A 27399-nucleotide genomic window follows, 5' to 3' on the forward strand; every position below is an offset into this window, starting at 1 on the left:
AAACCCGTTCGCTGGGCGCAGATCTAATACAGGGCGCATGGTTAAGTCCTTTTTGGGTACAAGGAAGTACACTGAATAAATACCTTCTGTTACCTGAGATAGGGGGGCAGCCTCTATAGCTTCTTTTTTCAGTAGCTCTTTTACTTCTTGAAGAAGAATGGTGAGGTGTTCCGGTGTCATGCGTCGGTTCCGTGGGGGTCTGTACTTCGGGGAACCGTTGAATTCGATGCAGTATCCGTGGGCTATGGTGGATAAAACCCAGCAGTCCGACGATATTTCCTCCCATGCTGATAGGAACGATGTTAGCCGGCCCCCGACCGGTGATGCATGGGAGGGGACCCGAATCTTCGGGTCATTTGTTGGTATTGGGCCTGGAACCGCGACCTCTTCCTTTGCCACGGCGTTGGCCTCTTTGACTGAATTGGTTGTTACCCTGGTTAGAGGGCCAGTTGGTAGCAGAGTAAAATTGATGTTGGTTTTGCTGGCGTTGGCCACGAAAGGAGCGTCTATTGCCATAGCCGCGTCTGTTAGGGGGCCTAGAAATTTGGTAAAGAGTCTTGAAGGTATCAAATTCCTTCTTCGCATGTTCTAGGGCCTCATCAACTGCTTTCCCAAACAGGTGTGTTTGTTCTATGGGCTTATTTATCAGGGAAGCCTGGGTTTCCGGCTTAAATCCCGAATTGCGAAGCCAGACATGGCGTTTGAGAAGTATTCCCTGAACCAGGGAACGGCCAGCCGTCTCTGCGGCATCTAAGGAGTTCTTTACGATGCCCTGGTTTACAAGAGTTCCCTCTGAGATGATATCTAACAGGTGTGAACGCAGGGGTTCTGGTGCGTCCTCTGCTTCGCTGCGCAGCTTGCTCCACTGTGCATCTGCGTAGCTAGCTAGTAGGGAATTGCTATTCGCAATCCTAGTTGAGAAGGCTGCGGAGGTCGTGATTCTCTTCCCAAGTGCATAGAGCTTCCTGCCCCCTTTGTCAGGTGGTGCCTCACTAGTGGATAGTGGTACCCCCGCTCTTTCTTGTATTAGTAACTACAAGGGAGTCCGGAATAGAATGTCCTCTGATGTACAAGGGGTCAGAGGACGAAGGGCTGAAGAGCTTTTCTATCCAAGGGTTGACCCCCTCTGACTAATGCAGGATTGGAAAGGGAAGGAGTTATTCTTCTCATTATGGAAGCCAGGAGCGGAATAGGCTGACTAACAGGGGCTTTTTCTTTAATAACTTTTTCTACAAAGTCTATGTCAGGAAGAGTTTCCCCTGTGTCTATTTCAAAATGCGCTGCTGCCTTGCGCAATAGTGCATTAAGGGAAGGTTGGTCATCTATGGGAGTGGTGTTTCCAATAGGTGAATCCTTGGGAGGAGAAGGGTGAAAGGCATCAGGGTCTGAGTGCACAGATGGGGATTGCCAAGGCTGCACTGATGGGGATTGCCAGGGCTGCGAGGTGGCTGTATCTTCTTCAAAAACTCCTGCACTAGTGTAAGGATCTTCTTCAAACCCCTCTTCCTCATGTTCTTCCTCTCCACCCAAACCCTTGTCATCTTCTTGGAGGTATTGCTCCTCTTCAGTGAGGTTATATACGTCTGTAGAAAGGGGAACAGTCTAGGGCTCTTGACCCTAGGGTCATCCTGGGGCCATTCTCCTGGTCTTGTGTGTGGGTGGGTTTTGGCTTCCCAAAAACCTTTCCATTTTCTCCATACAAGAATGGAGTCTTTCAAGGGTCTCATGGGGGACCCCTGAATAGTCTAGAGGGGGGAAATCAGTGTTTTCGCCTTCCAAACGCTTAGAACGCTCCCACAACGTCGACGAAAGGTTTCCCTCGCCCTCAGAAAAGCCCTCCGGTAGTTCAGAAGTGCCCTTAGATGAAGGGGGCAGTTCTTGGCTACTCTTGTGCTTTTTCGGCGTTTCTATAGCTTTTGGTGCGGTATTCGACGTCTGTTTCGTCGTCCGCTTAAGTTTGTCTTCGGAAACAATTCTTGCCAGGCTCTCGACAACGAGTTCGTCGGTAGAGGGCTCTGGTATCGACGTTGCCTGCGTTACGCGTTGTTTCTCGACGGCCGCTCTATGGAGCGTTACGTGGGATGTTTTTGAGGTAGCGCCCGTGTTTGATGAAAGCCCAATCGCTGGTCGCGGCTGCGTTTGCGGGTGGGGCTTGAGACCCTTACGGTCTGAGGTAGACACCGGAGTGCCCTGCGTCCCCTTCGGCGCTGATGGATCCTTCGTCTTTGACGAAGAAGAGCCGTGGGTTGTGTGCTTAGGCCTATGGGGTCTATGTGCGTCCTTGTCGCCGGGGTGTTCATCCCCATAAGCAGGGCGTGAGCCGAGCCCGTCGGGGCCGGGGACGGACGTCGAGGAGCGCGAGCGCTCCTTCTGGGGGTTAATGACTTCCGTAACAGACGTCGAGTTATCACCCTCCTCGTCACTTTCTCTAACAGCGGCGGCGGGTGAGGAAACTGACTTCGACATAGCGTAGTCCGCCCACCTCTTAACTTTCCGTTCTTTAAGAGTTCTTGGTTTCAAGAGCTTACAGGCCGCGCAGCTGTCCTTATGATCGAGGGGCAAGCAACGATTACAGAGCTTGTGTTTATCCTTCCAAGTGTATTTGCCCCTACAGCGTGGGCAAAACTTAAAAGGTGTCCTCTTCATAGCTGAGGCAATAATAACTGGTGATAACAACCCCAAGGGAAAGATAGGGGAGAAAGAAAGACATTCTCAAAGAGAAGATAAAAGTTCGAACCCCCACTCTCCCTACTGTATGTTGGCAGGCGAGGCCAGGCCACGTGTTCGGCAGCGCCGAAGGATCCCCTCCGTCTCTTCCCCTCCGTCGAAAACTTGTTCGGCGGAGAAACAGCTTCATAGCCAACGTAGAGTGGAGGGATCTTTAAGAATATAATAAGTATAATTAAGGACCGAGGTCCGTAGTAAGTATTTTGCAATGTCTTTCTAGGAGCTCCGCATAAGGCGACCAGAAGCTGGGCGGAAAAAAACAATCTGAGGGACCTCGACGCGTGAGGGATTGTGGGTACAACGCACGTCACTATAGGGATAGTGTTACAGGCACGCCTTGTCGACGTCCCCTTTTTCGACTACGAAAAACAAAATGCAATACTCCGCAGTGACCACTGGATGTCGGACCTATGCACAGCTTGTGATTCTAAGCAGATTAACAAACATCAGAAACAAGAATACTTTCAACTTAGTGTTACATGGGTTACAGGAATAGATGTACAGTTCCCTTATGAGATGCCACTAGAGAATTGGTAATGAGTATATACAAGCAATAGAATTAGATGTTCTTTGATTACACAATTTACAGTATTACTATACAACATAATCCAGCATTCACTTTATACAATTAGAGCTTTTTAATTTAATTCAATTCATCTACCCCATCAGTTCTATACCATCCGCTCTACCTGTGTCGAAGAGGACTTCAGCGCCAACGGAAGTTCCGGCGGCACCCGCCGACCGTCTGGATCGGCAGCCCACCCAGCAGCCGCATATGCGCCTAGCGACCGGGCCATCAAAAACAAAAAAGGCGCCATCTCATATCCCAGGTTCCGTCCAGACGCATTGCAAGAAGGCGTCCGGCGACGACCGGCATCCGGCTCCACCAAAAAAGGCGTTCGCTGAAAACAAGGCCCCGGCTCTGCCAAAGAAGGCTCCTTCACAATCGCAGGCCGAGGCTACGCGCCTGCAATCTGCGGAGGATGTCGCCGACAGAAGAGAGAAATATTTCAGCCGATTCTCAAACAGCAGTCAAGAGATTAATCGAGGCCTACGGAAAAGGCCAAGGATTCGTTGAGAACCAAAGCCTAAAAGGGAGTACCAGAACCCTCCCCCAAGCCAAAGGAAAGACAGGGGCGCCCCCTCCGTTGTTCCCCCAGGAGGAGTTTTCAGAGGGCGAGGAAGGGATGTCTTCGACGTTGAGACAAAAATCTCGACTTTTACGTCGAAACGTTTTGAAGATCTCTGTTCCACCTCTAGACCATTTTAAGTCTTCTGTTTGGACTAGAGAAGTTTGAAAATTGTATGGAAAGGCTGGACAGGTTTGTTACCCGTTCAGTGCAACCCACGCCTAGACCACCACGGGATTAGAGCCCTTTGGACCCTGTAGCAAAATTCCCAAGACTGACCTCTCAGGAAGAAGCTATATACACCTATGACCTCACTGAGGAGATTCCTGCAGACACTCAGGATGAGGATCAATTCACCAATCCCGAGGACATGCATGATGCTATAAAAGGGAGGGGGGGGAAACCCGGATATGGGTGAACCGCAGTCATGGCAGTCTCCAGATCCATCACCAGATCCTGATGCCCCGTCTTTAGATTCCCCCCAGACCATTTCTACTAGGCAACCCTCACCAGTGGATGATCAATTGACGTTTAACATGTTGCGCAAAGCAGCTGAACACTTCCAAATCGCCACAGATGAAGCTGTCCCTGAAGCCGACTCTGGTGGACATCCTCAAAGAGAAGCCACCGGCCAGCCAGGCTATTCCTCTCCTCAATTCAATTAAAAAACGCCTGGGCCTCCCCTTATCAACACCTGCTCTTACAAGAGGTGTTAATCCGAGGATAGAAAAACTTTCGTCCTACCTCAGACCCCCTTTATATCAGAGGTCACTCCACCCCAGACTCTCTGGTGACCACTACACGAAAAAGGGCAGGGGTCCCTTTGTCAACCGGCGAGGCACCCCCTGATAAAGGTAAAAGAATTTACGCCCTCGGAAAGAGGCTCACGGAAAGAGGCTCACGGCCGCAGCAGCTTTTTCAACACATACTGCCAACAATACCACCTTATTGGGCAGCTACGCGGACACTCAGTGGGCCTTGCTACAAGGCGGCCTACAGGACGTTCCCAAATCACTACAAACTAGTCTCCTGGCCACCGTGACTGAGGGCAGACAAATGAACCAAAGCATACTTAAAAGCACTTTGGATTCTGCCGAAACAGCGAGTTGATCTCTGGCTCTCGTGAAGAGACGTGTGGCTAAGTAACTCTGGGTTCAAGCCAGAGACGCGTCTTATAAATACACCCTTGGAAGAATCCAACCTGTTTGGGAAAGCGGTCGACGAGGCCCCCGGGACTGCAAAAAAGGAGCACAACACCCTGAAACGCTCGACCAAATTACACAAAGACCCTCTACAAGACGAGGATCTGGGTCCAGACAGCTTTTTCATGGCCAATGATTCCCTCAACAGTACACCTCGGAAACAATTGGTCCTCTCCACAGGGAACCAGCAGATACACCGCCCCGTATCCCCAGAGGGGTCAGCGTAGTGGGAAAGGAAGGGGCTGGAACTCTACCCCCAGAGGCTCCCTGGCCTCAGGTTCAAAATAACCCAAAGATTCATGTCCCCTCCCATGCCTCCCCGGTCAGGGGCCGGCTAACATCGTTCCTTCAGGCATGGGAGGGGATACTACAGACCAGTGGGTGCTTAAGACGTGGCCCCCGGGTACTGTATAGAGTTCAGCCGGTCCCCAACATTCAAACCTCCACCAGCAAGACTACCGACACCAGACCATCTTTGTATCAGTGTTCAGGAAGTCGAGACACTACAAGAAAAGGGAGCCATAGAAGTCGTACCTTTGTCACAAGTAAAATGAGGTATTTATTCAGTGTACTTCCTTGTACCCAAAAAGGATCTGTATTAGATCTGCGCCCAGCAAACAAATTTGTAAAGCCACAAAAGTACTGCATGGTCACAGGGGATTACATGGCAACACTGGACATTAAGGATGCATACTTTGATATTTCAATGTTGCCAGCGCACAGAACATACCTCAGATTTAGGATACAAGACAAGCATTATCAGTCCAAGGTACTACCCTTCGGCATAGCATCTGCACCAAGGGTATTTACAAAGGTACTAGCCAGGGCTCCAGATAAGGAGTACCAGGCCTTTTTACGCATGAAAATCTTGTAAATACGCCAGCTTTATAATTTTCCTGGGTACATTTACACACAGGTTTAGAGCAGAGGCAGTTCAAAGGTCTACTTACTCGACAGAAACCAGAAGGCTTCTTGTGATTTGCATCTCCATGGATATAATTGCAAGCCACCTCTCAAACAGAATGTATCTCTGAAGCCTTTCAAAAAAATAAACTGCACACTGATAAAAGGAATGGTTTCTTTCCATTCAGCTTCAGAAGCACTGTGCATGTTTTCCTAGAATATTAGGATTGTATGTTAATGTTAAAGGACATTTGTACCGCACACTATCACCACCGAAGTGGTCCCCTGGCGGCTCTGAAAAAGGGGAGGAGAGGGGGCGGGTTAGTGGGACTAAGCTGGAAAAGTGCAAGAGAACAGTGATGTGCTGTTGGCAGCCTCAGCCCGGTGGGTCCGTTGGCTGGGCTTGGGGCTTTTTACGGTCAGTAATCGTGTGCTGTTGTGCAAGTCTACGTGTGGTTTGTTTTGTTGTTGCATCTTTGTGAAGTTTGTGCGGATTGCTGCGTTTTAGGCTTGTGGTTGTGTTTGGATAGAGTTTGAGATGTGTATGCAGAGGGATGAAATTGTTGGTTGGTTTTTTGGCATTGCTGTCCTTGCAATTATGGGAATACATCTAGGTGCGGTACATGCCGACCTTCACATTTCTATTTAGATGCGGCGCAAGCTAAAATTCAGAATTCCAAGTGTGGCACATGCTAACAATCCCACTTCTATCTAGATGCGGCGCAAGCTAAGGTTAGGAATCCTGAGTGTGGCACAAGCTAACAATCACATTTCTATCTGGATGCGGCGCAAGCTAAAGTTCAGTTCCCGACAGGTGTGGCCCTAGCTTAAAATTCGCAAGTAAGTTAATATGCATCACAAGGCAACATTTACAATCCATTTACAGTGGTCAAAAGTCTTCCTAAGTATGTATTGTCTAAGTCTATGGCAGTCTACGCTATGGAAGGTAAGGTAGAGTGACCGGGGCTTTCTGGAGTAGAGTAATTGCTCTACACCCCACCCATGCCACACAGTTTTGTTGGGTCTGTTGGCTTCACCTCCTGACCTCTGTTGGAGCCGCCTCTGTTGGAGCCGCCTCTGTTGGAGCCGCCTCTGTTGGAGCCGCCTCTGTTGGAGCCGCCTCTGTTGGAGCCGCCTCTGTTGGAGCCGCCTCTGTTGGAGCCGCCCTTGGCCGGGGACTGGGCTGCTCTGGGAGGACCTGTGATGAAGGGTGGGAGGACCAATGAGAACGGGCCTGGGCGGGTCGGGTGGCGGAAGTGAAAGCAGGAAGAGGGTGCAGGGTGGGAGCGGGCTGCTGGGGGATCAGAAAGTCCTTGGGGGCCTTCAACATTTTTTTAAAAAGAAAATACGGCGCTCCTGGAGGGCCTCGCTGCTCACCGTGCGTCTCTGGAAATGGGGTCAGTCACAAAGGCGGAGCTGTTGCTCCCAGGGCCCAGGAGGGTCCTGGAGGGTGCACTCACCTGCTGCCTCTGGGTGTGAATGAAGGAGGCAGGCAGGGGGCACTGCGGCCGCTAGGCCCAATGAGGAGTCAGGCTCCATCAATCACGGGAGGGGGTGGGGCAGGAGAAGGGAGGTGGGAAAAGGCAGAGGAAGCAGGATGGCGATCGGGAGCAGGGGGTCAGCCACAAAGACCGAGATGTTGCTCCCCAGGGCCCAGGAGGGTCATTGGGGGGCGGGGGGACTTGGGTGTGCGCTCACCTGCTGCCTCTGGGTGTGAAGCTGGCTTTTTGGTTTCTTATCGGCTCTCGACTCACCGGCTCTGTTGAACCGCTTGGCTTTTCTTGTCTGTGGAGTCAAGGAAAGTACCATGGGGCCAGCGTCTCTCCCTGGCTTGTCAGTGGAGGAGGGCCTGTGTACCGTTGACATCTGCTGCAACACACGAAGACTATTGTTGGCGGTCTTACAATTCCTTCTGCAGAAGTTTCAATGGCATTAGTCAGAAAGGGCAAGGTTGCTTCTGGCCTTGGCAGCCTCGATACGTGCCGTCTTCCTCCTCTTGAACTGCCGTGCTGAGTTCGCTCTCTGGTCGTGCGGTCAGCCTTAATCGTATTGTGCTCTTGTACTCTACCTTTTATCCCTGTGGGAATGGGCTGTCAGATATGTGTGATTCTGGTCAATTGCCCGACCCTTGTACTGGGACATGTCAGGTAAACTGCTCTGGTGTTTGTCGGTCGTCTTTCGTGGTGTGCGAAAGTGTTAGTGTCGGAAAAGGGTGGCGGGGGTTGAGTGTTCCTACGGGGTAGGATGGGGAAACCGCGTCTCAACCGTTGGTGTCCCACTTCCACCCCGCGATTAATAAGATGGAAAACTAAGTTGCAATTGAGAATTCTTTTTTTTCCTTTTTTTTTTTTTAACAAGTTATGCTTTTTTCCCAGTGAAAGCAAACCAGTATTGCATAATTGTATTTTTCAGAGTTCCAGTGTTGTGTGCATAATGGTGCAGAGGCAGATCATTTACACTTTAAATTTAATTTACAGTCTTATAAAAAAAAGTGTGTAAAATGATGACTATGCAAAGTCTAGTTTACATCATTCAACCTTGCAGTCAATGGGGTACATTACTATAAATGGTCAGTGGCAGCAGAGTCTTTGCTCATCGGTGAGTAATTGTATTACACTGATCACAGGTGTTCTAGCCTCTCAAATCTTCAAGACTACAAATAAAACATCCAAAACCTGACTCAAGAAAGTGCAAGTGCTGTTCAAAAACAAATGAGTTACATAGGTAATTGAAATAGAAACTCAGCAAAACCTGTCCCTGTGATAATCCAGATAGGTATTTAACTTTATGTAGCGCTTCATAAATGGTTTCATACATGTCGGTACTGTCATTATACCTCAGTTGATACTCTGTTAACCAACCTCTGAAAGATGTCAGCCAATAAGATAGCTCAGCCGGTTGAGCACTTGTTGCTGCAATCTTTGCGTGATGCGTGGGTTGTGGGTTCGAATCCCGCATGTCCAACTCAGCCTTTCATCCTTTCGAGTACGATAAAGGAGTACCGACTTTGGTTTGGTGGTAATTGTGATAAATATGTTCTATGTACAGCGCTTTGCCAAAAGAGCTATATAAATAACCATTTGACCACTAGATTAGATATAGAATTTAGCATCAAGTCCTTGCCTCTGCACTGTTGTATCATAACATTGGCATACCAATAGGTAGTAATCGCTCCAGGAAATTAGGACTTTCATTAAACATCAAGACAATTCTGCTATCGAATCTCAAAACACACAATACAAATTCACGTATGCTTTACTATATAATTGGCTAGGTTTTTGTGATTTAAACATTTAAATATATACAGGAGAGATCCAATGGCCAGAAATAATGAAAGGTGTATTCTCTCAATGCAGAAAGCTGCCGTAATGATTTCCATATAGTTTCACACGTCAGCTGGATGTTGTACATTTTATTCTTGCGAAGGAGAAAAGTCATTTTTATTCTTAAAATCACATTTATACTCCAAGTTTAAAAATAGAGTAAAATACTCCCACCTCAAAATCTTATCTGGAGCAATGGTACTAGTGGTGGCAGCAGCACATCTGCACAGGCAATCCATCCCAGTCTATCCTTACCTCAATGACTGGCGCATAACAGGGACTCTTACAGAACCTGTGTCACGTAACAAAAAGATACATCTTTTATTCAGTATAGGATTCTGCATCGAGAAAAAAATCCAGCCTAGACCTCAGTCGGGTCAAGCAGTTCGTAGTGTAGGCTGAAAGCGCAGCTAAGTGAACCTTTAGAGAGTTAAAAACCAGGCCTGAGTCAAGTAAATGAGTTGGGTACAAAACAATGTGTGTGGGAGAGCAGTTAATCGGGTTGATGCTCTTTGATTTGCACCAGATGACAAACCGTTTCCACTTACTAGAATAGCAGTATCGAGTGTTCGGTTTTCTTGCCTCCCTGAGAATGTTCATACATCTGAGGGAGCTGCAGTGCCCAAACTATGACTTCGGGAGCCAGGCCCAAGTTCAATGTCTGCAGGCATGGGTGAAGCATCTCCCCTTTGTCTTGCGACATGTTGTACGGGCAAGGCAGTTTCACTGGAAGAGATAGTGACATCTCCATCAGATGAGCAAACCACTATTGTGTTGAGAATGGGTGATGGGCATGGGGGGGATTTATGCATAAACAAATTTCCCTGACCCAGTTATCCAGAGTCTGTTCCCCTTGGAACGGTACTAGGGGTACCTGGAGGGGTAATCTTGGCATTGAGCATTCTCCAGAGTTGCGAACAGGTCGATCTCTAGGAAGCACCATTCTGCAAAAACGTTGGTGTATGTCTTTGTGTAATCGCCATTCGTTCTCCGTGGGCAATGGGAAATCTCTGCAGAGCACGTCTGCTAGAAGATGGAGTTCCCCTGGAACATGTTGTGATAACAGGAACATGTGTGAGAGCCCACGTCCAAATGTTCTGTGACAGTTTGGACAGCCCTGGAGACTGAGTCCCCCCCCTGTCCCCTCCGTTTGTTCAGATAGTACATGGCCATGGTGCCGTCTGAGGGGATCAGGACCGTCTTTCCTTGCAGTTGTGTCTGGAAAGCTTTCAGTGCTTTGAACACTGCCGACAGTTCCAACAGGTTTATGTGGCTGAATGCCATGTCTGGCAACCAAACTGTGCGCTGTTTGTTGAAGCAGGCGAGCTTCCCCCCCCCCCCCCACCCCGTGAGAGATGAGTCTGTAGTTAGAGTGGCTTCCACTGCGGGGTGGTGAAGGATTTCCCCTTCAAGCGGTTGTCCCTCGAACACCACTGCAGCGAGAGAACGAAGGCTGGCGAGACAACCACTAGATCGTTCCATTGTCCGCTGGCTGTTGAGCCACTCTTGCATTGCATGTGCAGCCGCACCTGAGGAACCAAATAAATGCATGTCGCCATCATTCTTAACAGTCACATAGCCTTGCGTACCGTAACCTCCCGAATGGCTACATAGAGGGATTTGAAACATGTTTTGGACCCTCTCGATGGCGGGGCAGAAGAGGCCGTCCCTTGTTCGAATTAGAGTCCCTAGGAACTGTTTGACTTGACTGGGGTCTAAGCTGGATTTCTTCTTGTTGCTGGAGAATTCCAGGCTGAATAAGCGGTCGATCGTCTGAGTATTTGACAGGCATGTTCCGTATTATGAGCCAGTTGTCGAGGTAAGGATAAACTGGGATGGATAGCCTGCGCAGGTGTGCTACTGCCAGTACCTTTGTGAATACCCTTGGTGCTGAGGCAACGCCGAACGGTAGTACTTTGAACTGATAGTGTTTGTCTACTATCATGAATCTGAGGTATTTTGTGCACGTTGGCAACATTAAATGAAAGTATGCATCTTTCATGTCCAATGTTGCCATGTAGTCTCCCTGTATAAGCAGGGGAATTACTTCCTGCAGAGTGACCATACAAAACGTGTGGGGTTTGACACTTGTTCGCTGGCCACAAATATAGCACAGGGTGCATGGCGAGATCCTTTTTGGGTACAAGGAAGTACACTGAATAAATAACCTTGTTTACTTGTAGAAGAGGTAAAACTTCTACGGCGCCCTTTTCCTGCAGGATCTCGACCTCTTGCAGCAGGATACGCAAGTGTTCTGGCATCTTGATCGTGGTTTTCTGAATTGGGGGTCCGGCAGAATTCTATGCAGTACTAGTCGAGTACCCACTGGCCTGTTATCCCCTCCACTGCTTGAAGAAATTATGTTAGCCGGCCCCCTACCGGGGAGGCATGGGAGGGGACCTGGATCTGCTGGTCCATTTCTGTCCCGAGGATGGGGAGTCTCTAGGGGTGGAATTCCGGCCCATTCTCACCGAGTTCACCTCTTGGGTGATATGGGGGTGGCGTAGCTGGTTCCCTGGGGCAAGGACCATTTATTTCCCCGAACCATATTGGTTGTGAGGGAAGCAATATTGGCTCGAAAGGAACGTCTGGAAGTGCTCCCTCTCCTTGGGGAAGGCTTCTGGGTGATTTGACCCAGGGTCTTGAGGGCGTCGTGCTACTTTTTAGCTGTTTCAAGCGCTTCATCAACTACTTTCCCAAATAAGTCTCCTCCACTGGCTTATTTATTAATTAAGCTTGGGCTTCTGGTTTGAAACTGGAGTTTTGTAACATGCGTGCCTCTTTAGGAGGGTACCTTGTGCCAAGGTCCCGCCAGCTGTCTCTGCTGCATCCATAGTATTTTTGAGAATACTCTGATTAACCTGTTTGCCCTCAGCTATAATGGAAAGCAGGCTAGCCCACAGCGGTTCAGGGACTTCTTGAAGGCCCTCTTGTAGCATGTTCCATTGTGCATCTGAATAGCTAGCCAACAAAGTTGTAATTAGCTATGAGAGTGGAAAAAGCTGCAGCATTTGTGACTTTTCCCCTAGTGCGTATAACCTTTTGCACTCCTTGTCAGGGGGTGCTTCCCCTGTGGACAGGGGGACCCCCGCCCTCTTCCTGTTTGTAGTTACTACCAGGGAATCTCTAGTAGCATGTCCCCTGATGTAAAGGGGATCGGAAGGGGAAGGGCAAAACAGTTTTTCTACTCTAGGATTCACTGCCCTTGTTAGGGCGGGTGTCAACAATGAAGGAGCCAAGCGTTTGAATTCAACAAAGAAATATCCTGGCTGGCCTGTGGTCTTTCTTTTCAAGATGTCCTCCACAAAATCAGCCTTGGGTACAGCTTCCAGAGTAGCAATCAGGACATTTTCAGCTGCCCTCCTTAATATGGCGTTAAGCGCCATCTGGTCGGCAAATGGGGAGGCCTGTCGAGTAGGTGTGGTAGGGGGTGGGGGAATCCATGCACAGGGCGTCAGGTTCCAGTGTTGGAGTAGGTAATGCCCAAGGCGGAGGGTCGACCCGGTCGTGGTTGTCCTCCCCACCCTCTGTGGGCTCAATGTGATCATCCACAGGGTCCCCAAATGGATATTCATCCCAATTGAATTGGTCTATAGGGATCTCATCCTCAGTGAGGTCATAAGTCTCTTCTTCCTGAGAAGGAGCAATGGACTCTTGAAATTTTGCAACAGGAGGAAAAAATGTCTCCCCTCGAGGCCTTTTGGGTGTGGACCTCGGAGAGTTCCACAAACCTCTAACCTATTCATACACCATTCAAACTTCCCTCTGGTCCATAATGAGGAGTCTAGGCGTGGGAAAGGCTCTTCTAGTTGATCTTCTGGTTGAGAACATCGAGATTTCTCATTTAGCGTCGAACAAAGAGACCCAGGGCCCTCTGAAAAGTTCTTTCGAGGTTCCGACAGTTGAGGCATATCTTTGGACGTATCTTTAGGCCCAACTCTAGGTTGACAAGTCCTTTGACAGTGCTTTTTGATTTGCCGCCGAACCGATCTTAGCAATGCTTTAGGTAATACTTGGTGTCCAAGGAGTGGGTTTAGACTGGGCCTGCAGCTGCGCGATTGTTTGGCGTAACCGGGGCCTTCTGTTCCGACTGCTGCTTCTGATGAGTCTCAACGATCACTTGCATATTGGTGGTAGCACACTGATTTAGACTGCCTGGTCGCATGCCGCATCTGCGGTTGTGGGGCGGGCTGCCGATCCGGACAATTGGCGGGCACTGCCGAACTATCCAGTGTGCCTGTTGGCGCTATGGAACGCTGCAACTGTTTGGTCGAAGACAGACTGGGGCTTGTCTCTTTAGTGTGGGAAGAATGTGCGTCTGTCGCCGTGATGTACAGTCCCCATAGCAGGACCCACGTCGAGCAATGTCTCTGAAAGAGCTCTGCATAAGGCAACCAATACACTGAGCGGAAAAAAACAATCTGAGGGACCTCGACGCGCAAGGGATTTTGGGTACACTACATGTCAAGTTAGGGATGGTTTTACAGGCACGGCCATGTCGACGTCCCCTTTCGATTCTCGAAAGGCAAGATGCAATGCTCTGCGGGTACCACTGAATGTCGGACTATATGCACAGCATGTGATTCTAAGCAGATTAACAAGCATCAAAAACTACATTAACCCAGAGCAGTGAAGCGAAATTGACTTTACTTCCCTTTGTAACTTTCTAGACCCAGCCCACACTATCTTACAATAGGGTGCTGGAGGGGTTACTTAGTATCCCCTTTGTCTAGTTTCTCATGTAACATTTTTATGTTACCCTTTCCTCGATTAATGGCTGGTGGCAATGGTTTACTTTTAATTAACATGGTGTGCTTTTACCGCATGCTGCATTTGCAGCTGCAGTAAAGCACCCAAGGTTGCCATTTGCCAAAATGACACCAGTCTTTCTACCCACCCGCCCCCCTCCACCCCCATTTCTTTGTGGCAAGGTCCTTCTTGAGACTAACTCTGCACTCCAAACCAGGTTTGGTCCCTTTATTATTTTTGTCTTTGGTGGGATTCACGAGTGAAGCCTGCCTCTGGCTCCAGAGTGTCTGGCAGGGGCAGGCAGCGAGGGAGGTGACCAAAACCCTGTGCTTAGTCTTAGGAGACAGGAATGCACTCTTAGGTGATTGGCCAGCTGGTTGTCCGGCATGGATAGCCACCCTGCTGGGTGACTGACAGCTGGGCTGGAATGAATGGGAGAAACCTGCATAAAAGGCAAGGCTTTTTGGCTTGGAAGGCAGAGTGGACCACTGGAAGAAGGGATCAGAAGAAGAATTTGGAAGAGACGCCTGCTGCAACTCCTGGACCGTTGGTTTGCCCAGTGAAGCCCTGCTGCTGTGATGAAGCTCCAAATTTGCCTCGACTAGAGAAGCCCTGCAAGGACAACTTCTCCCCTTGAGTTGGTGGGACCAATCGCCTCCAAAGTCAGCCCGTCTGGACATCTCGAAGCTGGTTGCATTTTCACGGCTTCTGCTGGAAGCAGAGAGCCAGGGAGAGGAACACCAGATTGTGTGCGTTACTTTTAAGTTGGCCAAGAGCTCCAGGAAGATCCTCCGACTCCCAGGAAGCAGGACTGACCAAGCATGAGCCATCTCAGAGTGCTGGACCCCAGATGCAAGGAAAACCCTTCGACAGCCAAGAACCACGGTGGTGCTATTTGCTGAGACACGCAGAGCTGAAACTGCCAAGTGCCACTGAATAGAAGTTGGTCCTTTTGTCACTGACAGTCCAGTTGCAGTGCAGGAGTCCTACAGACGTCCTCCCTCTGGTCCGCCACGACTGAGGTCCAGGAACACAGGATCTGCAGAGCTGCCCAGGAACAGAAGCCAGCTGGAACGGTTTTGTTCTAACCAAAGGCACTGTACAGTTTAAGAGAACTTAACTCCTGTGTAGCCTCACTTGTTCTCAGTTAAGACTCTTCTAGGTTGCTTTTGTATAGTTGCTAACAGCTTCTTTACCTCACAAGCCTTAACAGTTTGAGGGCCTACTTTGATTTCTTCTTTTCTGCAAAGACGTCTAAAACATTGAGCAAGACTTTTACCTACCTCTTAGAAGTGCTTCAGCTCATCTAGACTTTGGTCCAATTGACTTTGGCCTGGCTCCCTGAATGATGATTCTTCCCTCTGACATTGTATTTGGTCTTCCTTCCATGAAGGGATTAACTTACTTTGCATTGGGGGTTTCAAAAGTACTTCACTGCTTCAAAATATTTGTGAGATCTCTTGTTTTGTTCTAATAACTTTTCTTTGACATGCTCTCAAGTCTGGTTCTAAATTCAACAGTGATATATTAATGTCCACAGTTTCCAAGTCACCTGAGGGTGTAGGAAGTGTCCATGTGCCATCCCAAAAGCGTACTTCCTGATTTAGAACTACTAAGAGTGTATTTTGGAGTGTATTTGTGTGTTACTATTATATTGCCCCTTCTGAAGAAGGCTTACCCAAACTGACTAATTGCTTAATAAAGAAACCTTGTATGTAAGAGTCTATATGAACACTTCTGAATCGGTGCAACTCCCCTACAGCTCATTGACCCCTCTTGAGGTAAGTCAGACTGCACAATCACGCTACCAACCTGTGTAGTAGAGACTTACACCAAAGGTTGAGTTCCTATTGACAGGTGGTCAGGGTTGTTGTAGTGCACCTAAAAGAGTACTGCATACAATCTTGCCTAACAGTCAACAGAACACACTGTTCTATTATTAATATTTATTTATATATACAAACAAGGCTAATGACGATCTTTAAAAAAACAGCAATAGTAACATTAATACCAAAGCCAGGATTCAATTCAACAAGAGCAATAAAGCAGGTGAATAAAATTTTCATATGTTATATTCATTCAGTGACGCCATTTGAGGTCAGTAATAACACTTATTTGTGAACACCATTGCAATATTGAGCTATAAGGACGGAAAAGTTAATCAGATCAGAACATACTTCGTACTATAGAGGCAGTTTTTTATCCCAGCAATAATAGAGTTCAACAATGAAAACCTTTAAGGAACCACGCACTGCCAAAGCCAATACTTTCAGACGGGGACCTTTAGGGAGCCAGGACAGCCAATGGACTAGTTCAAAGTGCTGATGATCTTTTCTTAGAAAGTGTGCGAGTTGGTCACCTCATAAGGGTTTAAAATCGTATTATAAAATAGGAAGTACCACAAGTGGCAAAAGGTAGATGTACCCAAAGCCCCACAGTACCTGTGAAGTGAAGAATTAGTTCCAGCTTGATGCCTTCCTCTGGCAGTGTAGCAGACGCTTGTTCCGGGCCCTTGGTGACGAAAGGGAGGACGTTGGCAGGAAAGGATTCTTTGATTCAGCGTCCTTTTGTGGTTTTAGTCCCATTTTCTCAGAGGCAAAAAAGAACGAACAGCTCGGGTTAGAAGTTACTTGATCCCTCAGTCCTGAACTCTGGTAAGGTGACTCTGGATGAAGATTGCCTGCTTCTGTAGGGTCCTCTGGATGCCCACAAAGTTTTGCCCTGTATTCACACTTGCGAAGACAATGCACTCGAAGGTCAGGGGTCCTGGGCACTGGGATTCTGCAGCTTTGGAAAGTCACAGTAAGTCGGGGGTTGCACCAAAATAAAGCTTGTCTCAAGACTAGTTGGTCCCACCAGCCCAAGTGAGGAAGTCGTCCCTTGCAGGTCTTACCAGTCTAAACGAAAACCGGGTCAGCACAGCTGCAAGGCTTCACCGGGCACTTTGCAGTCCAGGAGGGGGTGCTGGTGTCTTCACGTCTTCGTCGGATGTTTTCCTCCAGTGGTTGACTGCCTATAGTCCCAAATACCTTGCCTTCCAATTCATTCACAGCCCTAGGCTGTCAACCAACAGGTGGCTGGCTGCCCTCCCCAACAGCCAACCAATCAGAACTGGTTTCATTCATGCACACCTAGAGACAATCAACAGGGAAGTTATGGGACCCTCCCTCACTTCCTGCCTTTCCAGAGACACTTGAGCCTGGGTGGGCTTCAGGGCTGAAGCCCGCCAAAGGCAAACTGCACAAAGGACTCAAACCAGATTCAACGCCCAGCAGGAACTGACAAGAAAAGACAAAAAAAGACGACCGGGCCATTTTGTGAAAATGGTCACTCTTGGGTGCTGTACTTTAACAGAGAAATCAGCCTGCAGCTAAATGGCCCAAGGTAGTAAAAAAAGAAAACACTGCCACCAGCCAGTCAAGTTAGTGTAACAGAAGGTTATATGAGAAGTGGGTTAAAGGAGTAACACTGTAAACTGTTAGCAAGATTGTACGTAGCAACCAGTGCTCCAGATAAGATTTGGGAGTATTTTACTCTCCATTTTTAAAGTTTGAGTGTAAATGTGATTAAGAGTAAAAATTACTTTTCTCCTTCGCAAGAGTAAAATTTATGCGACATCCAGCCGACGTGTGGAAAAAACTGTATGGAAATCATTACTATGCGGCAACTTTCTGCATTGTGAGAGAATACACAATTCATTATTTCTGGCCATTGGATCTCTCCTGTATATATTTAAATGTTGAAATCACAAAAATCTAGCCAATTATATAGTAAAGCATACATGAATTTGTATGGTGTGTTTTGAGATTCGATAGCAGAATTGTCTTGATGTTTATTGAAAGTCCTAATTTTCTGGAGCTATTACTACCTATTGGTATGCCAATGACTCCCAGGTAGGCGCATCCCCCATAGAGACCCTCCTTGGGCCTCGATCAGCCCAATCCACCACCCTCTGCAGGCCCCAGTCCTCTGTGCACCTCCGTAGCCCCAACCCTCCCTCGCTTCCCATCTCCTGCTCAGTCCACCCCCTGCATCCCCGATTGGCCATCTGAGGCCCACAACACCGGCCCCGATTGGCTGGGACCTTGTCAGCTGGGCCTAGAGACCCGCACTGCAGGCATCTCTCCTACTGCTCACCCGGACTCCCAGGTAAGGGTGAGTCCTCAAGCCTGTGGCTGCCTGGATCTAGTGACCCAGCTCACACCGGCTCCCCCACCAACAGCGAGGAAGCCGGCGTGAGATGAGCCTGTCCATCCCTGGGCACCCGGTGACCATCCCCTGCCCAAACTAGGCCCCCAGACCCCAGAAGCACCCCTCTCCCACCCCACACAATCTTCCTGGCTCCCCCCTCCCGCCCTGCCCCCCCCCTGCACCCACTGCTCCCATCAGCCCTCATCACCATCACCTCCATGCCCATGCAACACTGCGCCTAAGGGCCCCAATGCCAAGGGCGGCTTCAACAGCAGGAGCCAGCTGTCCGCCATCATCTACAAGGACCAGTAAAGTAGGAGTGGCCTGGGGTCAGAAGTAGAGCAACTACTCTACCCTAGATTCCGAGCCACTTACCAAACGCAAAGTAAAGAAGGCAATTCGCCCCCTCTGCATCTCGTTCCCTCACCCTCAAACTTAATCATCTAATACTGTACGAATCTAGCCAGGCACAGACGCCTTTCCTCTGTATAGACCTATATAGGTATCTCCAGTTCACCAGGGGCTCTGTCTCCAAGTTGCATTGTATGATGTTTAGATTGCATGGTTGCACCCCTCTCCCACCTCAAATTTAGCAGGGCTTCTGTCTCCAAATTGCATTGTATGATGTTTAGATGGATAGGCCTCTCTCCCACTATAGAGGTCTCAAACATAGTTGGGCTTTTGGGTCCAGATTGCATGGTAAGTTATTTAGTAAGTCCTAGCTGCGCCTCAAACTCATTCCTCAACCAGTACATGCCCCCCTGAACCTACATGGCTATCTCACTGCGGTGAACCCAAGGGAGACGTCCACTTGCAGGACTCCCAGATCTAGATGCGTCTGGCATCGTGCTCCACTGCTTCAACTGATCCTCAGATCTGCTGTGCTTGGTATCAGACAGTACTACAACAACTGACCCTCAAATACAGCTGCTCAGTCTGATACCCTGTTGCTCTCCTAGACGTTGGCCTCCTACCTACGGTGCAGGACCCTCGAGTCTGTACTTAGTATTGTGCTCCGCTGTTTCGGCTGACCCTCAAATCCAGCTGTGTTAGGTCCAGAACTCTCACCCTCCTAAGTGTAAGCCTTTCTCCCATTATACATGACCCCTAATCTAACTGTGCTTAGTTCAGTACTCTATTAATCCCGGAAACCCACCACTACCTAGCATAATCAAGTCCCATTCCACCAGACCGTTCAATACCCTACTCCTCTGACATTGCACCCTTAGGAAACCCACCCACTGACAAACTACAAACTACAAACTGAGCTAGAAAGCACCCAACGAATTTGAGAGAAGGAAAAACCAAGATCACTGCGCCTGCACAACACAGCATAGAGGACCTACTATCCGACTACGCCTGCACCTTAAACTGAAAAATGGCCAGGCCCAGAAAACAACGCCGAGAACCAACAAGATTGTGCAACAAGAGACACGAACACACAACGCCGACAAAACCCAGAAGAAGCCACATTGGAAAGAAACACGCCTCATGCAACCATAACCGGAACCGGAACAAAATCTCTAAGAGAAAAATCCTTATACCTCACGACAACAGCGGAACACCGACGCCTCAACACGGAAACCTCCAGACATGCAAAGAATTTCCCGAAACACCCGGAAAAAAGATGGGAGCACTCGAGAGTGGAGGGCCCCAACCCCATCACCCCTTACATCACAAGAACAGAGGGGTCCCATCGATTTCCACAACATCCCACACAATACGGCGAAGCCCCAACAACCAACCTGTGACCCAACAATCGGACTCAATGAAGAAGCCATCGCTGATCTTCATCCGAACAGCAGCACAGCAGAAACTACGACTGATCAGCCCGGTTATCAACCTATTGGACGGATTCAATGAAGCAGCCGTTGCCGTTCATCCTACCAACACCAATGCTGAAACACTACGACCAGACTACAAACTTGAACGACGAATAACCACAAAACAAAATCACACCGAGAATCCACTAACTTAATAAACGCAAGGTCAATTTCCAAGCATTCAACGGAAATATACAACCTCTTATCAGAAGGAGGCATAAGCATCCTATTTGTAACCGAAACATGGCTAGACGACAACTACAAGATCACCCTCAACAACTACCTGAAGATTTCAAATGCATCCAAGCAAACAGGAAATCCAAAAGAGGGGGGACTAGCGATCATCCATAAGGAACTGGCCATCAAATTGGAAGATCTACTAAACATCAATAAATGCGAATCCTTAATACTATGGCTATCAGTAAACCCCAAAACTAACCTGAAATTCATACGGATATACAGACCACCAACCTACGATGAGACCTTCATAGATGCATTCACGGAAGCAATCACCATCCTAGCCATCAAGTACAATCATCTGATCATCCTCGGAGACTTAAACATCTGGTTCGAAGAAACCACAACCACACAAAAATCCTTAAACGCCCAACTAGCAGCCATGAACCTACAACAACTAGTCAAAGGAGCAACAAACTCAGCAGGGCACACACTTGACGCAATCTTCGCCAACAAGGATCGCATCACCACGGCACCCCCAATTCAAATACTCTGGTGCGACCACCTCATCATTCCATTCATAATCACAACGGCCGCACCAACAAAAAAGCAAGAAAACCATCGATCATGATGAAAAGAAACTGGAGAACCATAAAAAACTCTAACCTAACCGAGCTCCTAGAACTCAAACCAGAAGCATCAACCATGGAAGAAGCAGACCTAGACAAAAAAGTTGCCCTGCTCCACACCTAGATCGCAACAACTCTAGACAGCATCGCCAAAGAAAAGCCCTTCACCCCATCACGTAAGAAAACAGCAAAATGGTTCACCCCACTACTCAACGCCATGAAAAGAAAAAAACGAAAACTAGAATCTGAATGGAGGACCAACACTGCAAACAAATTGAAATTCCTGCAACAGATCCGCTAATAAAAAGGAAATACAAACATCGAAGAGGCAACATTACGACAACCGAATCTTCAGAGCACCAAACGCACAAAAATAACTCTTCAAAATCAAACGAAATTAAAAAAAGCACTGGGCTGCAACACGCCAATTCCATCGACAAAACTTTGCGATGACCTAGGAGACCACTTCAAAAACAAAATAACCTCCATCCAACACACCATACAAAACAGACCAATCAATCACAGATCAAACCCCAATGACACCGACGAGGAACACCCAAACAAGCTACAAAGCTTCCCAGAAATATCAGTCGAGGCTTTCGTCAAACTGGTAAACCAAAGCAACAAATCAGGCTCTCCTGAAGACCCTTGCCCCCCGGACATATACAAAATTCTCAAACAAGGAACCCCCAAGGAATACCACAGGAATCTCCTCAACCTCTCAATCTCAACCGGTAAAGTACCACAGGCCTTCAAATCAGCGTACATCAAGCCACTACTCAAAGACAACAGGAAACGTAGAGGACTTATCCAACTACAGACCTATCTCCAATATACCCTACATGGCCAAATTGCTAGAAATGTACATCTACAAAATAACCCAAGAATTCATAGAAGAGCACTGCCCACTAGACCAGGCACAATTTGGCTTCCGACCAATGAGAGGAACAGAATCAGCTCTCCTCTCAATATGGGACTCAATACGGTTATTTTATCCATATAACCGCCCTACTATGGATAAAATCCTTCCTAACAAACAGAACCGAAATTGTATGGATGAAACCGTTTAAATCCAAACCAAGAGACTCCACGTGCGGAGTACCACAAGGATCATCCTTCTCGCCGCTTCTATTCAACATCTACATGTACCTATTAATCAAATTCATCAAAAAACACTGCCTCACATGCTACAACTACGCTGACTATACTCAAATAATCTTCAACATACAAGACACCCGAGGAAACCACTACACTAGAGAATTGCCTTCGTGAGATATTCAAATGGAGGAACCTCAACCACCTCAAAATCAACCCAGGCAAAACCGAGATAATGATTGTTTCAAAAAAGGGAGGAGACAGCTACATCCCCTGGCCAAGAGAGCTCGGCACCACACCAGAACCATCAACTGTAAAAAGTCTAGGGGTCCTGATGGATAACAACCTCACTCTAGAGCCACAAGTAAACTACCAAGAAATTTTTCTTCCTCCTGCGAGCAGCAAAAAGGATCCTACCATTCCTGTCGTTCGCCAACAAAACACTTACCATCATCGCTCTGATCATGTCCAGAGTAGACTTCGCCAATAGCCTATACCTGGGCATGCCCGAACGACTTCTAAATAAATTACAACGCATACAAAATGCAGCAGTCAGACTCCTCCTCAAGGTACCAAGAAGAGAACACATCACACCTGCGCTAAAAATACTACACCGGCTACCATTAAAACAGCGAATAAAGTTCAAGTCCATGTGCATCACGCACAGAGCAATACACAAACAAGGCACAGAATTCCTAAGCGATAAACTACGCCTACATCAACCGACAAAAACACTGAGATTAAGCACCGACATTTGCCTGGAACCAAAACCCTATAACAGAAGAACTCGGAGGATGCTCTTTCTCACCAGGCACCGAAAACCTGGAATGACCTACCTCAGAATATACTGAACACAACAAACCACCTAGCATTCAGGAAACTCCTCAAATCATGGCTCTTCACAGCGTAACCACAACAGCGATGCACTAGAATGCCCAGCCCATCGGCCACTCTCAAATGGCCAAACACTGAACCCAAAGAACTGACCACTCGACAGACCATAAGATATCATGGGAAATAGCCACAAAGGAGGACTCCAGAGACTGATCACATACTCGGACCCAGACGTAAGCCCTAAATGACTCACCTACTCCCCCCGGACGTACCATATCCAAACCGGCAGACGCATTTAGAAAGTTTGAGAGGAGTCCGCCACACCAGCCCAGCACCCAAGGAGGAGAATAGACACCCAACCCACATTAATCAATACGTTGGCATTAGAACACCTAATAGAATAGAACAGCGAGGAGCAATCATAACACTTACAAAGCGCGTTAGAACAGCACAGGGAGCGCCCCACACAAACCAAAACCCTGCCAGGCGTAGCCTTTTGCCCACTCCGATGAATTTGGGAGGATGGGCGAATGCCACGCTCTGAGATTTCGGAACTTCCGTTAACCTTCATACAACCGACTAACAAAAACTCAGCATTTCTGCAGACATCTCTCAAAATCTCACAACCATCTCTCGCACAACAACCTGCACGCACTTCACAACACCGCAACACATAAGCAACACCAACAGCACACGAGGACCGATACCGATCCAATACTCGCACCGAAGCTCAGCACCCGGTCTATACCGAGTTGAAGCTGCCAACAGACAACCACTCCTCTCACTGTTCTGCTCCCGCTTCACCTACTAACCCATCCCACCTTCTCATTTGCAGATCCGCCAGAGCGCCTGGGGACCAACTCCGTTGGTGATGGTGCGCGGTACAAATACATTTAACATACAACAGTGCAAAGAGGCAAGGACTCCATGCCAAATTCTATATCTAATCTAGTGGTCAAATGGTTATTTACATAGCTCTTTTGGCAAAGTGCTGTACATAGAACATATTTATCACAATTACCACCAAACCAAAGTCGGTACTCCTTTATCAAACTCGAAAGTATGAAAGGCTGAGTTGGACATGCCGGGATTCGAACCCACAACCCACAGATCACGCAGAGATTGCAGCAACAAGTGCTCAACCTGCTGAACTATCTTATTGGCTGACATCCTTCAGTGGTTGGTTAGCTGAATATCAACTGAGGTATAATGATCACAGTACCTACATGTATGAAACCATTTTTGAAGCGCTACATAAAGTTAAATAACTATCTGGATTATCACAGGGACAGGTTTTGCGGAGTTTCTATTTCAATTACCAATGTAACTTTCTTTTGTTTGTTTTTGAACAGCGCTTGCACTTTGAGAGTCAGGTTTTGGATGTTTTATTTGAAGTCTTGAAGATATGAGAGGCTAGAACACCTGTGATCAGTGTAATACAATTACTCATCGATGAGCAAAGACTCTGCTGCCACTGACCATTTATAGTAATGTACCCCATTGACTGCAAGGTTGAATGATGTAAACTAGACTGCATAGTCATCATTTTACACACTTAAATTTAAAAAAGTGTAAAAATAATCTGCCTCTGCACTATTATGCACACAGCACCGGAACCCTGAAAAATACAATTGTGCAATACTGGTCTGCTTTCACTGGGGGAAAAAAGCATAACTTGTTTAAAAAGATTCTCAATTGCAATTTAGTTTTCCATTTTATTCATTATACAATCCTAAAATTCTAGGAAAACATGCAGTCCTTCTGAAGCTGAATGGAAAGAAACCATTCCTTTCATCAGTGTGCAGTTTATTTGTTTGAAAGGCTTCAAAGAAATACATTCTGCTTGAGAGGTGGCTTGCAATTCCATCCATGGAGATACAAATCACATCAGACCTTTTTTCACTGCCCTCTGCTCTAAACATGTGTGTAAATGTACCCAGGAAAATAATAAAGCTGGCGTAGTTACAAGATTTTCATGCGTAAAAAGGCTTAGTACTCTCCTTATCTGGAAACCTGTGGGAAACACCAGCCTTGTCCTCTTGGTAATAGGTAACCCACCTATTGGTATAGGTAGGCATTATACAAGTTGGTAGAGTGACTGAGCAGCCAGACATATCAAGATGGGTAAACGTGAGCTGTAGAGATGCAACACTGAGCTTCACAATTACAAATATCAAAATAACACTTCTACTCAAGGTTTAGTAAAATAATTTTTTAACTGTTGGTTTGAAATAAGCCTTCTTTGGAAAAGGCAATATGCAACAATAAAAATATACTTCACAACACTTCCTCAAATTGAAGATAAGTAGATGCCCTTTTGGGATGTCGCAAACTTCCTACACCTCGAGGTGACTTCAATTACTAGGACACTGGGCATTGATATATCATTTGACACTTAATGCAATACGGAGGTTGTGGAAAAGGTTAGGGAAGGAAAAAGAAACAGGTCTCCGAGCATGTGAATACTTCTACCAATGAATTCTAGTTTAGACCTTTCCCAGCAATACAAGTTAAACTTATGTACCACATATTAGGGACAGTTCCATTCAAAGTCAATGGGTCAGAAGTGTCTGCAGGATGCCAGGACAGGCAAAGTCACGTTGCACAATGTCTAGGGAGCTGAGGCACTTCTTAAGATAGCACAAAAGTCTAAGTGTTGGACAATGTTTACGAGTTTATAGAAAACTAATCCCTGATGGGCCATAAACTGTAAGACTTGAGAAGGGCAAAGCTCCAAGCAACGCTGCAGACAGCAGCTACTTCAAGTCTCCAGTGAGAACAAGCAAGCTACAGACACAAGGGGTAAGTACCCCTATAGTCAAGTCAGTAGCTTAGGTTAGAAGAGCATCCAGCTGGCTTCTGTTCAGTTTGCAGTCCTGTAGGAACTGGGTTCCTGGGCCTCAGTAGTCGGCACAAAAGGGAGGTAGTCTGGAGGACTCCCGCACTGCAGTTCGAAGGTCGGCAGCGGCTATGGGCTCTTGCCAATTCAACAGCACTTCGCAGTTTCAGATACCGGTCAATAGCACTGTTAGGGAGAATTCTCAGAAATGTGGTCATTCCCTTGAGCCTTAGAGACCTCCAGCTCTTTTGCTGGACTTTAGGACTTCTAATTTTTAACCTGGAGAGAGCGAGACCTTTATCCCACTCTCTAGAGTATTTTTCTTTGATATGAACACTTTTGATTTTGGAGTCTGACAAACTACATAGGCATCTTTTTACATTGAGACAGCACCTTCAGTGCAGTGGCAAAGGGAAGTCTTTCAGATTTCACAAAGGTTTAAATACCTTCCCTTGGGTAAACTACTGTTTCCAAGAACAGTAAAGTGAAATTGAGTTTGCTTACTTTAACTTTGTAGACCCAGCACACACTATCTTACATAGAGTGCTGGAGGTGCTACTTAGTATCCCTTTTTTAAAAAAAAAACTTTATTTATAGAAGACATTACAGAATAGGGCGAGCGTGAGGCCGCACCTGGCAGAGTACCAATAGAAACATTTGGCGTACAGCAACAACGATCATGTAAAGTAGACATTGCGCTCGATCATACAATGGGCATACAAGTGAAGACCACAGTATATGACTCCGGTTGGGTTGGTGATGTGAGAAGACGACCCAGATAACCCATCGGGATCACCAGCGGACAGAGGAGAGGTAGGAGCGAACGGGGACCAGACATTACTGGGTTTGGACCTTGGGCGTAGCTGAGTCGCCCAAGCTTCAATGTCTGAGGCCCAGGTTTGTGCGTGGTCCTGCCAATCTCCTGGAGTCTCGACCAAGACCGGGAAAGTCATGGAATAGACATACCATTGGGGAAGGGGTGATATCATGATCTAGGATGTTGGACATTGGGGAGCAGATCTCCCCCCAGAATTGTTCAAGAGCCGGGCAGGACCATGTGGATAAATGTCGCTTACTTCAAGCCGTACCTGGGGCATCTAGGGGAGTGATCTGGTGATATGCGGTGCAACCTGATTGGGGTGTAGTGGAATCCATGTAGGATTTTGAATTGAATAAGTGAAGCGAGAATGAAATTAAACTTCGTGGGTACGGGCACACATACGCTTCCAGCACCCGTCAGTGATGTCAACCTCTAGGTCCTCTGCCCAAGAGTGTTTGAGTTTATCAACTGGCAGGGTGGACTTGGATTGTTGTAGAGCATATAGCCTGGAGACCTTCCCCCTAGGAGGTACTAGTGTTCAAGAGTTCGGCGAGAATAGGATCGTGTGGAATAATAGTGGGAAATCTTGGGTAACTCCTCTTAAGGACCCTACGCAGGCCTGAGTATTGAACAGATAGGCGACCTCCGTCGCACAGCCTCGGGCATGTCCGCCCACTCTGGAAGTTTTCTTGATCAAAAACATCACGGATGGATTCGAACCCTGACACTGCCCATAGGTGCGCCACAGAGGGTGGGATGGAAAGGGCCCCACGAGAAAATTCCAAAGAGTTAGACAGCCATGAAAAGGGCGGGACACGTTAGATAGCAATCAAATTTTAGATAAAGCCACGAACGTAGTGCCTAACGGGATTAAGGGGCTGCAGCTAAGACTCAAAAGGGGGGGGGGGCGATTAGGGAGTGAATGTCCTGGCCACCACCCGCATGCTGTTCAAGCCT

At 47.6% G+C, this 27399-nt stretch overlaps 1 protein-coding gene across 1 annotated transcript in view; it reads right to left on the reverse strand.

The window, feature by feature from the left end:
* Positions 1–27399, reverse strand: part of GSK3A (glycogen synthase kinase 3 alpha) — a 368950-nt gene that overhangs the window by 147094 nt on the left and 194457 nt on the right. The gene's annotated exons all lie outside the window — the stretch shown is intronic.

Source organism: Ambystoma mexicanum, chromosome 1q, assembly GCF_040938575.1.
Source record: "Ambystoma mexicanum isolate Mex_15411 chromosome 1q, UKY_AmexF1_1, whole genome shotgun sequence".
NCBI lineage: Eukaryota > Metazoa > Chordata > Amphibia > Caudata > Ambystomatidae > Ambystoma > Ambystoma mexicanum.